General features: G+C 38.3%; 1 long non-coding RNA gene across 1 annotated transcript; it reads right to left on the reverse strand.

The window, feature by feature from the left end:
- Positions 1-352: 352 nt before the first annotated feature.
- On the reverse strand, positions 353-7,706 carry LOC147654400 (uncharacterized). The gene is made up of 3 exons (XR_015283977.1): positions 7,577-7,706; positions 3,803-3,885; positions 353-3,428 (listed from the first exon to the last, which is right to left on the reverse strand). It is a non-coding gene; the product is annotated as an uncharacterized LOC147654400 (long non-coding RNA).
- Positions 7,707-10,836: the final 3,130 nt, after the last annotated feature.

The following is a 10,836-nucleotide window of genomic DNA, read 5'->3' on the forward strand; positions in this document are numbered from 1 at the left end:
TAAGATTTTAGTTCTTAAAACTAAATCTTGTCTTAAAACAATGACACAGATATCCTGAGATGTTTTTTTCTCTTGTCCCACCAATGGGATGAGAGAGGTGTTGTTCCTTGTACCAGTCAGGTTAACCTGTATTGGAACTCCTTATAAAAAGGGTTGAAAACCCCAAAATAAAGGCTTTTCGCCTCCTGAGAAAATAAAACCTTGGCTGCTGTGATTTGAACCCTCACTTTCTACTTCATGTCCTCTAGTGACACCTGCCCACTATCCCAAGATTGTTGTACTTGGACAGTGCTTTGAGAAGATCCACAAGCATTCTTCAGTGATAGGACTAGTGAGCTGAAGAAAAAAGGAGTTTATATATATTCTAATAAATTTTATTTTTTTTCATGTACACAGAAGTGAACTACAAAAGATTACTGCAAATAATTGCAGCCATTGGCAGAGCCCAATCCACAACAGATATCCACAGAGGATCTTGCACTGGAGCAGGTGGTTATTCCTTGAAGAAAGCTTCCCTGCAGGAGAGCCCACACTGGAGCAGCTCTTGAAGAGCTGTAGCCCTTGGGAAGAAACCAGAGTGGAGGAGGTTTATCCTGAAGGACTGCAGCCTGTGGAAGGATCCCTGCAGGCACAGGGGAAACGTGTGAAGAGAAAGGAGCAGCAGAATGGAACTGACATGGATTGATCACAACTGCCAAACCCACCATCCTGCACAGCTAAGGGCAGAGTGAGGCAGTAAAGCACTCAGGAATGAAGGAGTGAAGTTGAGTCTGGGAAAAAAACAGAAGAGGGATGAGGCAGGTACTTTGAGTTTTGTATTTGTTTATCACTATTGTTCTCTATTTTTAATTAGCAAAAACAAATTACTTTTCCCAAGTCAAATCTATTTTGTCTGTGATGGTAATAACAGGGAAGGGACCTCATTGTCCTTATGTTGACTCACAGGTTTTTTACTTTATTTTCTTCCCCTGCCATGGTGAAAAAGAGAAGGAGAAAGAAAACAGCTGAGTGGGCAGCTGGCAACCAGCAAATGTCAAAGTCACCACACCTTTTAGATGAAACTGGACAATTACTTCTGAGGAATCACTAGCTCTTAACATAGAGAAGATGGAGATAATAAAAGAGACTCTAGACATTACAAGACAAGGTTCCAAACAATTGCTCTTCATGAAGTGAAGGTTGAACAAAGCAAATTCAACAGATGTCTCTAGGGAGCAAAAATACATCAGGTAAATTCATACCATAGTATGCTTATTCTATTTAGGTGGCTTTACTACAGACTTTTGTGTAAAGATGAGCACTAATAAGAAAACTGAAGATGTTCAGAAGCCCTAGGTGACGTAAACTGTATTCTGTGTTCTCCATTGTGTAGTACAGGAGGTGTTCTATTCTTCAGAACTATACCCAGCAAGCTGCATTGGGGTGAGCTCTATTTCATGTTAACGTTCAGCTGGCATTGCCTACCTGCAGCAGAGGAAGATAGAGGGCTCATGTAATTTGTTTGGCTGTTTCTTTCTGTTCTGTTCTTGTTGGTACATGAACACATCACCAGATAAGAGGGATAAACTCTGGCTTAAAAAAATTTGGCTAGCTCACACCAAGGTTATTTTCAACTCACTAGCTCTTTTATCAGAAGACTGTAACCTTGATTAGCTTGAAATTGTGGTGATTCCTGATTGCACTTTTCTCTCTCCAGGTGATATTTCAGTCAACTACAAGCTCTGCTCTGAGGAGCAGAACACGTGTTTACCACATTCATGACAACACCTTTAGACTGCCTGAATCAGCAGTGTGAATTAAGGGCCAGGCAGCAGGATGGCTCCCAGTTGTTGCACCAGCCACTATATCAAAAATGGCTACAAATGCATTGGTGTCAGCACTAAAGGTACAAAATTACAGCTGCAGCAAATCCTGTATCACTGCAGCCTTCCAGTACCTGAAGGGAGCCTACAAGAAAGATGGAGAGAGACTATTTACAAAGGCTTGTAGTGACAGAACGAGGGGTAATGGCTTCAAACTGAGAGAGCAGGCGTAGATTGGCTATTAGGAAAAAAATTTTTACAAGGAGGGTGGTGAGGCCTCAGAACATGTTTCCCAGAGAAGTTATGGTTGCCTCATCCCTGGAAGTGTTCAAGGCCAGGATGGATGGGGTTCTTAGCAGCCAGGTCAAGTGAATGCCCATGGCAGGGTGCTTGGAACAAGATGACCTTTAACGTCCCTTTCAACCCAAACCATTCTATTATTCTAAGATAATAAGAAACTGCAACAATCTGGGAAACAGGTTATGCTAATTTAAACTACTTTTCTCATGTTATTTTTTTATCTTCCTTTCATTCATTCTTGTGTTATACATAGTCTCAGTTTTAGATATCATTACACCAGTTATTTTCACTCATACTATGAGCCTTTCTTTCAATTAATGCATTGAATGACCACCTACTCCAGACTCCAATCTACTACATAAGGGAACATAAAAGTATCACTTTCCATTCTCTACAAGGACCTTGCATGCTGGAGTGGCTTGGGCCAATGTCTTGTTTGTGGAGATGTTTTAGTGCTTTCCTTTTCCTCCTTAGTGAAGTATGGGAGTTCTCTGCATTCCAGAAGAAGCCACAGTGCTGCCAAGAAACCCAGTACCAGTATTACCACTGAAGAGGAGAAAGGAGATGTGCTGTCCTCAACATCTCCTCCCTGTCAGCAGTAAATTCAATTTAATATTCAGTTCTCAATTGAAAGCTTTTTTCTTCATTCAGCTGCTTTTGGTTTTATGTTATATTAGCTTTTGTAGCTGTACTTAAGAGTGTCAAAGTGTAAAACACGTTCTGTGTGAAGTATGGTACATAAAGTTCTTTTAACTGGAGGAAATAATCAAAAAATTCTTTGTTGCTGTCTCACAGGTAAGAGACTTATTTGAATTAGTTGATTACTGATTTAATATTTCATTGTCAGAACACATTTTACATGTCTTTTGTCAAAAGACAAAATTACTTATATAGAAGCGTCTTACATGTGTATTTTAAACATCTAACAATAAGAAATGGGTCATTTGTTCTGTGCTTGTGTCACACATCAGATATCCTAAGAGCATTAAAGGGTAACTAGAAGTGTCTCATTTTCTCATTAACTGGCACTAGGAGCAAGAAATAAGTCTCATGCACTGAACAGAATTGGTGTTCTATGCAGTCATCACCACAGAAAATGAAAAGCCAAATAAGCAGCAGCATCACATAAGTACAGAAACAGTATTCACAGTTAATTACCAGGAAAACCGAGACACGTCTGATAATAAGAAAAAAACAACATAACAAAATATGTGGCAACTTGTAAAATAGACAGAATTTATGAATAGAACTCCAAGCCAGCTACTTAATTTTTTTTCTTAAGAAAATTCATGCTACCCTTCAAAAATATTTGCTTCCTTCAAGGCTCTGAAGAAAAAAAAAAAATAATAAAAATTAAAAACTAGAAAGTAAAGCATAAAGATTTTGCAGCAGAGAGAAATAATAGCAAAGATTCAAAAGTGACTTCTGTATTAAAGGCATTAATTGAAATATCGTCTATAATGGGCTTTTGGAACACTTCCTCAAAAATTGAAACCTCAGAAGTCAAACTTGTAGAACATCAAGAGGAAAACAGGAAGAGACATGTGCCAATAGATTGATTAACTCACCAAAGAGTAGCTTCTTAAAATCAGGAAAATCCAATGGTAAGGGATCAGAAAAATTAGTTCAAAGTCAATAGTCTTCAGTTTTTGAAAGTTCAATTACAGCACTCTGATTGGATTGAAGAAGGAAAAACAAACCTGTCACAAACATATAGTACAGAGGTAGTCCTTAAATCACCAGGACAGCACCCAAATTTTCATTCATTCCCAAAAGCTGGTTCCTAGAGGGAGTTAAAAGCAGAAAAAAATTTGATATAACCAGAGTCTGATATGAAAGAAGACACTTTACAATAAATTAGAACTGTATTTTTAACCTTCAGTACGTGTGTCAGGGAATATTCCTTAAACTTCTACCTGTCCCCAGAAATAGATGCTCCTGGAATATACCTTGCTTCCTTTCTACTTGGTGGACTATAAGAAAAATAGTATTTTTTTATTCTCTGTGACAGAAATTTGGGTAACCTGAGGGTTCCAATCTCCACTAACATGACAGATGGAAAAAAAAATTTCTTCTTCCAATATGTTGTACTTGTTAACATAATCATGGAATTGTTTCTCTGAAAACAGATCTTAAAGATCATCTAGTTACACTGCAATGATCAGGAACGTCTTCAGCCAGATCAGGTTTCTCAGAGCCCGGTCCAACCTGACCTTGAATGTTTGCAGGAATGGGGCATTTACCACCACTCTGGGCAGCCTTCTCCAGTGTCTCACCACCCTCTCTGTAAAGAATTTCTTCCTAATGTCCAATCTAAATCAACCCTCTTTTAGTTTAAAGTCCCTGTCAATCTGATCACTTGGCCTTGCACAAGCCCTGGTGAAAAGTCACTCTCTGACTTTCTTGTAGCTCCCTCAGGTAATGGAAGGTCCTCTAAGGTTTCCTTGGAGCATTCTCTTCTCCATGCTGAACAGCCCCAACTCTCTCACCATGTCTTTATAGAGGAGCTGTTCCATCCCTCTGATCACCTTGGTGTCTCCTCTGGGCCGGCTCCAGCAGCTCCCTGTCCTTCCTGTGCTGGGAGCCCAGGGCTGGATGCAGCCCTGCAGGTGGGGTCTGAGCAGAGAGGGGAAGAGGGGCAGAATCCCCTCCCTGCCCTGCTGCCCACGGGGCTCTGGATGCAGCCCAGCACAGGGGGGGTTCCTGGGCTGCAATTGCACTTTGCCAGCTTATGTCCAGCTTTTCATCCATCATGATCTTTTGCTCTAATATAAAATGAAGCAAAAACTTCCAGTTCATTCTTTCTTGCACTACCACAGGAACACATACAGCATTATATCTTTTTTTCCCTCTTTTTTTGACTATTATCCCATCTGCATTCCCCCTCATTCCTCTTATATGCACATCTTACACTCTGTCTGATTAGAGGCTTCTGTGTAACATAAAATGAGGAATAATCAAGATTTTCTTGTGTGTTGTTATGTCTGTCATCTGACTTGCAAAGCTAAACGAATATTGCCAGAACTTCCAGTTTTTTCTCCTTGAGAATCTGCCCTCATATAAAGATTTTCTTCTTTGGTAATACATACCACATCTTGTGTTTATCACCCAAATTAAATTTACCATGGGCTTTTTTTCCCAGTTTGTTAGTAAGGCATCAAATTAAATTCCTCATGGTAACGCTGTAAAGACGTACTCTGAAAGTACATCTGCACTGCATTTCAAGCACAGGTGCTACTGAACACAGCAATGGCAGCTGCCCACACTTGAAGCCAATTGGAAGCCAGCCACTTCCAAATCAGAAACAAAGCAGATACACTAGATAACATCAAAGCTGAGCTAATAAGCCTCTATGAGAAACAATGCACATTAGCTAAGGTTCATTGTCTGACACACACACAGCTTCCAGGCAGGTTAGCAAACTGGCAGAGCAAATCGGTGTCTGCCTGCAAAACACTGCGCAGACACATCTTTCACTAGAGCAGATAATAGAGGTCCCATTACGAGAGACTAGATTAGACACGAGGTCCTATTCCCCAGTGTGGCTGTCCCTTCACACAGCCTGATCCAGTGGGAATTCAGCCAACACTGAACCCTGTTGTCTTCAGCTGATATTTTCTTGTTCATTAAGCTTGTCTTGCTGCTTTTCTCTCCTACAGTACTATCCTGTTCAACAAATTCATTGGGGTGTGCCACGTAGTGCTGGAATTTTTATTCTACTACAAAAAACAAAACATGAGGGACTATTTATAGACTTGTCATTTTTGGAAATAAGCTTCTGTAAAGGAGCATAATTTACTTGGCAAAGGTTATGAATATTAAATCAGCAGATGTGTTCCTCCATCAATAAATTGCAAATTCCATAGCTGCCTTTTTTTTTTTTTTTCTTTTAGCATTTTCCAACCATTGTTGTTTTTTCATAAAGTCTGCATCAAGCTTGTGCTTTTGTAATGCTTCCAACTTGTTTGTGCAGGTGTGCCCTGGTCTCTCTTGGGTACTTTGTCAAACTACCTCATGTCTGTAAATTTGCAGCAGGTGTCTAAGCTTTGAAACATATGTGTTATATAGTCTATAGACTATATAATTATCAGGATGTAGCAAACTTAGGAAGTGACTTCCTAAGATTTTGACTGTTGCAAAATCCTACTACTGCTTCTCTACTATTGGACATTCTGCTGCATCTAGATTATAAGTGATACATAAAACAATACCACTGAAGTGTTGTTGCTTTTTCTGTAGGTACAGGTACATATTTACTAACAATGGCAATGTATCAGCAGACATTAGAACCCAAAATTATCTTTATGAGAGTTAACTGAATGATTCTGGTCAAACAAAGGTACATCCCTCCCTCTCCTTAAAATGACTTGTAAAATGGCAGGGTTTTTTTTTTCTGGTTTATGTTGTAAAAGATTCATGTTTTGTCTCTGCCATGATCCAGCTATGACTGGATACAAGACACTGAAATGCCACAGACAATTCTCACAGTGTTTTCTGTGCAGATTTGCAGACCCAGAAGTTTGAATAGTAGTCAACGATTTTGAGTTTTACCCACCACTAGTTTAATCTGTATTTTGTGTTGTCTCATTGCATGGTATGGACAGTGACTATACAACTAATTTGAGCCTAAGATGGAATAATTGGTTTTAAATGTCTCATTAAAGTATTTATGTCCAAAGGCTACATATCAAGGTTATTTATCTTTAATTTAAAAGAGTGGGGAACTATACAATTAAAAACTGCACACACAGTATTTTACACAAATACAATATGCATATTTCAATATTTTATTATGGATAATATATCTTTTAAAACATACATATAAAGTTAGGATTTCCTTTACGTTCAAAATGTTAAATATACCTTTCAACATAACTTTAGACTGCAGCCTTTGAACGTGTTGTTCCCTCCAAAAATCTAGTCACTCACCCCTTCCTGCTAATTAAATACATACTTGTTGACAAATATTAAATGCAAAGAAGCTATCTAACACCTAGTTAATGCATTAAACACAGTTCTCCCATCTCATTCAGTAAGTATATCAGACCTAGCCAAAACTCAATTTCATAAAATGTCAATTTTTCACTGTCAAAATTCAATTTACTAGGAAAAGGACAAAACATTTAGATACAAGCTACTCTTATCATTTCTTACAATAGTGCTTCCAACTTAATAATTTGATTTTATCATTGCTTATCACTGTGTGAGGAAGGAAGAATTACTATGACAAAGAAAGAAAATAAACCCTAGTATATACTTCAGGCTAGAACACTATCACACACATTTTAACTTCCAAGCAAGTTATCTGAGTTACTGATTATAACAAGTGATGAGGTGCTTTCAAATACATTAAATCACTGAGAACACCAATGTACTCTATATACCTTCCCAGGCAGTTTGTGAAGAAAATATAGAACTTACTGTCTGAACTCTTCTCGTATAGAAAGCAAGGAGGACTTTTAATAAGGACTCACCTTCCATTAGCAGACTTTTCCTGGGCACCAGGGAGGACTTTTTTGGCTGGCTGACCATTGCCCTGAGGAGTTCAAGCACAGCATTTCCACAATGCACTTGAGGCACACCTGAATCCAGACAGAAAATCTCTTCCCACTGCTGATTTTCATTTTGCTCATTAGAGATGGGGCTGCACAACAAATTCCACCTCTCCATCTCCTGAGGAATGTCAGATGCAGCTGGCAATACTCATATCACACAGGGAAAACAAAGTTATGTTATGGATTTCTGAATTTCATATGTTTCATTCAGTATTTATATGATATCTGATTATGACAGAGAATCTCAGAACCAGGGTACAATCACATTTTATTAATTGACCATTACTCTGCTCACAAACCCCGTTTAGAGTGTGTTCATTATTCTGTAAAGTACTGTGCTGGAGAGGTGACATGGAATAGTATTTGAGTGTATCTTAAAATTTATTAGATTTTAACTCTTGTTAACAGTAAGTCTTTGCCACTTTTCACCTCTAGGGAAAGTCAGGATTAACTTCAATTGCATGAGTAAGAAATAATGCACTTCTTCATCAGTAGCAGAGAAATTAATTTTTTTTTCAAAGTGATTTGTTCATGGCCATCCAATTGCAGCATTGCAGACACCATTTTTTTCCCTGCAAATACAATTTCACAGAGTGCACCTGCTTTACCTTGAATGAAGGTTAAGACCTAAGAGTTGTTCTAGAACCAATGCCAGTATTGGAAAAGTCTGTCCTGTAACCCATCAAACTGCTCTCATTGAATTTTGTAATACTCAAAATAATAGGAGGACATCAAACTATATTAACCCAGGCTAGACCATATGAACAGAGGTTCAATGAAATAATTTGATGCATTAAAATTTCTGTTTACTCTAAAATGACACTATAAAGCATTCAATTCAAAGACCAGGATAAAGTACTTAGCACAGTTAAAATCTACTTCAAATTTACAAATGTAATTCTTGTAAATTTTCTGTATGATTGGAGATGTTTGGATTATTATACCTATTATGTATGTATTTGAAAAATTATGTAGGTGGTGTATTTTAATTTACTGACACATCCCTTTAAGAAATATAACATCCCATGAAATTTACAGTCTAATTTATTTTTTTTTTACATAGTTGTAAAACAAAATGTTTTTTGGTACAGAGAAACTGTAAAATGTTTCCCTGGGATCTCAGAAGGGATCAAAAAAATGCAGCTGAGCACAACTGAGCTCCCAAAACAGAAAGATCCCCATTGACCTGAATAAGATTTGGGATTGATAGATAACCTTGTACAAGGTGTCTCACAGCAACAGAAGTAAACCACTGTGACCCATTTTACAGCAGAGAAATAAGTTTTCTCTACAGGTAACACTTAGATCTCTGCAAAGCAATGATGTAACCCTCTCTGCACCACAGTTTCACTGCTCACTGTAAAGGAAGAAAGCAATGACATATGCCAAGCCATCACCTGCTGGGGGCCCATGTGCGGTCTCTGTGCAGACTGAGTAGATGGAGATTCCTTCTAAAGGAGAGGCAAGAGTGCTGCAGAATTCATCAGGGCAGGTTCAGAACTGTACAGCAGAAATTAATAACTTCACAATAGTTTGTTTACAATTTCTTGGTGAAATGTCTAGAATAGAAGACAGCCTTCCTTCTTTCTCAAACATTTTGGGTGTCTGAGATACAAATGAGTTCACTCAAGGTCAGCTGATAATCTATGCTTAGCCTGGGATGACACCCGTGATGTCCTGCTAGCTGAACAAACCCATAGAAAGGAATGTGTTTTGGCACCCTGTGATACAAGATAGCCAATGAAACTTGTGCTGTATTTAGAATTCCAAAGGAAAAACCAAGAAATTTAGCGTGTTTGGCATTAGATACCCCTAAAGGTCCAGAGAAACTCATCTCCTTTAGGGGAAGTCCTCACAGGTATCTTAAAAGAGAAAACCTTGTGTTAGCTCATATAATCCCACATTTTAGAATCCCAGCCCATCTGTTGTGACCAGCCTCTGAGGCACATCAGTAGGGTCATTACTAAATGATCTCTTGGAGCAGATTAAAATGAAACAATACTAAATAACCAATTTAACAACAGCAATAGTTTTTATTTTAACGACTCTGGGATTTTTGCGAAAAAAGGGTGTATAACTGTCCTGGGATCTGAAAGAAGAAATAAGAGATTGAGAAAGGAGAGATTGTAAGAGAAAGATAGGGAAAGAGATAGAGATCAGCTCCCATGGCTCCAGTGGATGATCGTGGTCAGTGACTGTGGTAACAATTCACAGTCCTGGTCTGCCAGGGGTGGGGACCCGCACACACAGCCATAAAGAGAGTTTATCAAGGAACACCCCAGTAGCTCTGCCAGGAGCAGTTCTGCTGGGGCATGCCTGATCTTTCCTTGGAAAGATCTAGAGAGGGGCTCTGTGTACAGGGTCTGTAAGTTTGCAGCAGGGCAGAAGTGCCTTGCTGCACAGGAAGGATTGGTACAGTGAAAAACATATTCCCCCTATGCACAATCTGCTGCTTACTGCTTCTCCTTATTTGGTGCAAAACCCTCTCTTTTAAGACAAAGTTTAATCACAGGGTGCCAAGTAGTTTACCACACCGTCCTAAACTGGCTGCTGTTGACTCTGCTCTTGCTCTGAGGGAAAACTGTATTGCTAATCTCCAACACTGAATGCACTGAGACAAAGTGGATAAACAGAAAAAGTTCACAAACTTTATGGTGTAAAAGATACTATTGAAAAAAGTGTTCTAATTCTTAAAAACTGACTAAAAAACAAAGCTAAGACTTCATATTGAAACAAAATCTTATTGTTGAGAAGGCCAAACAGCTGACATTTGGCCTCAAAATCATATGAAATGTTTACATATTTGTTCAGCATTGCTCCTTCCTGTGAAGTGTTTTCACTGTAAGGATGGTGAAAGGTACTTTCAAAACCCTTCTTGATAATCTTAAAAAGAAAAAAAAAATAAATTATATTTCTCTGTAAAGAATGTCAGATAAAGTACTGTGAGGTGTCATTCATTCATAAAATTGTCATTTATCTTTCCAATATTCTCTTCAAATTAAAGTACCTCACAATACATGTAAGATGTGTCAGTAACAGCATAATATTGACTTATTGTCAATTAAATGTAGAAATTCTTCATGAGACATTAGCAAAGACAATTCTTTCTCCTTATAACACTTCTATTACTGTAGGCAAACATAAGGTTATATTTCTAAAGTCACCATTTACTATTTGAA

Source organism: Cyanistes caeruleus, chromosome 3 (assembly GCF_971803275.1).
Source record: "Cyanistes caeruleus chromosome 3, bCyaCae1.hap1.1, whole genome shotgun sequence".
In the NCBI taxonomy this organism is placed as follows: domain Eukaryota; kingdom Metazoa; phylum Chordata; class Aves; order Passeriformes; family Paridae; genus Cyanistes; species Cyanistes caeruleus.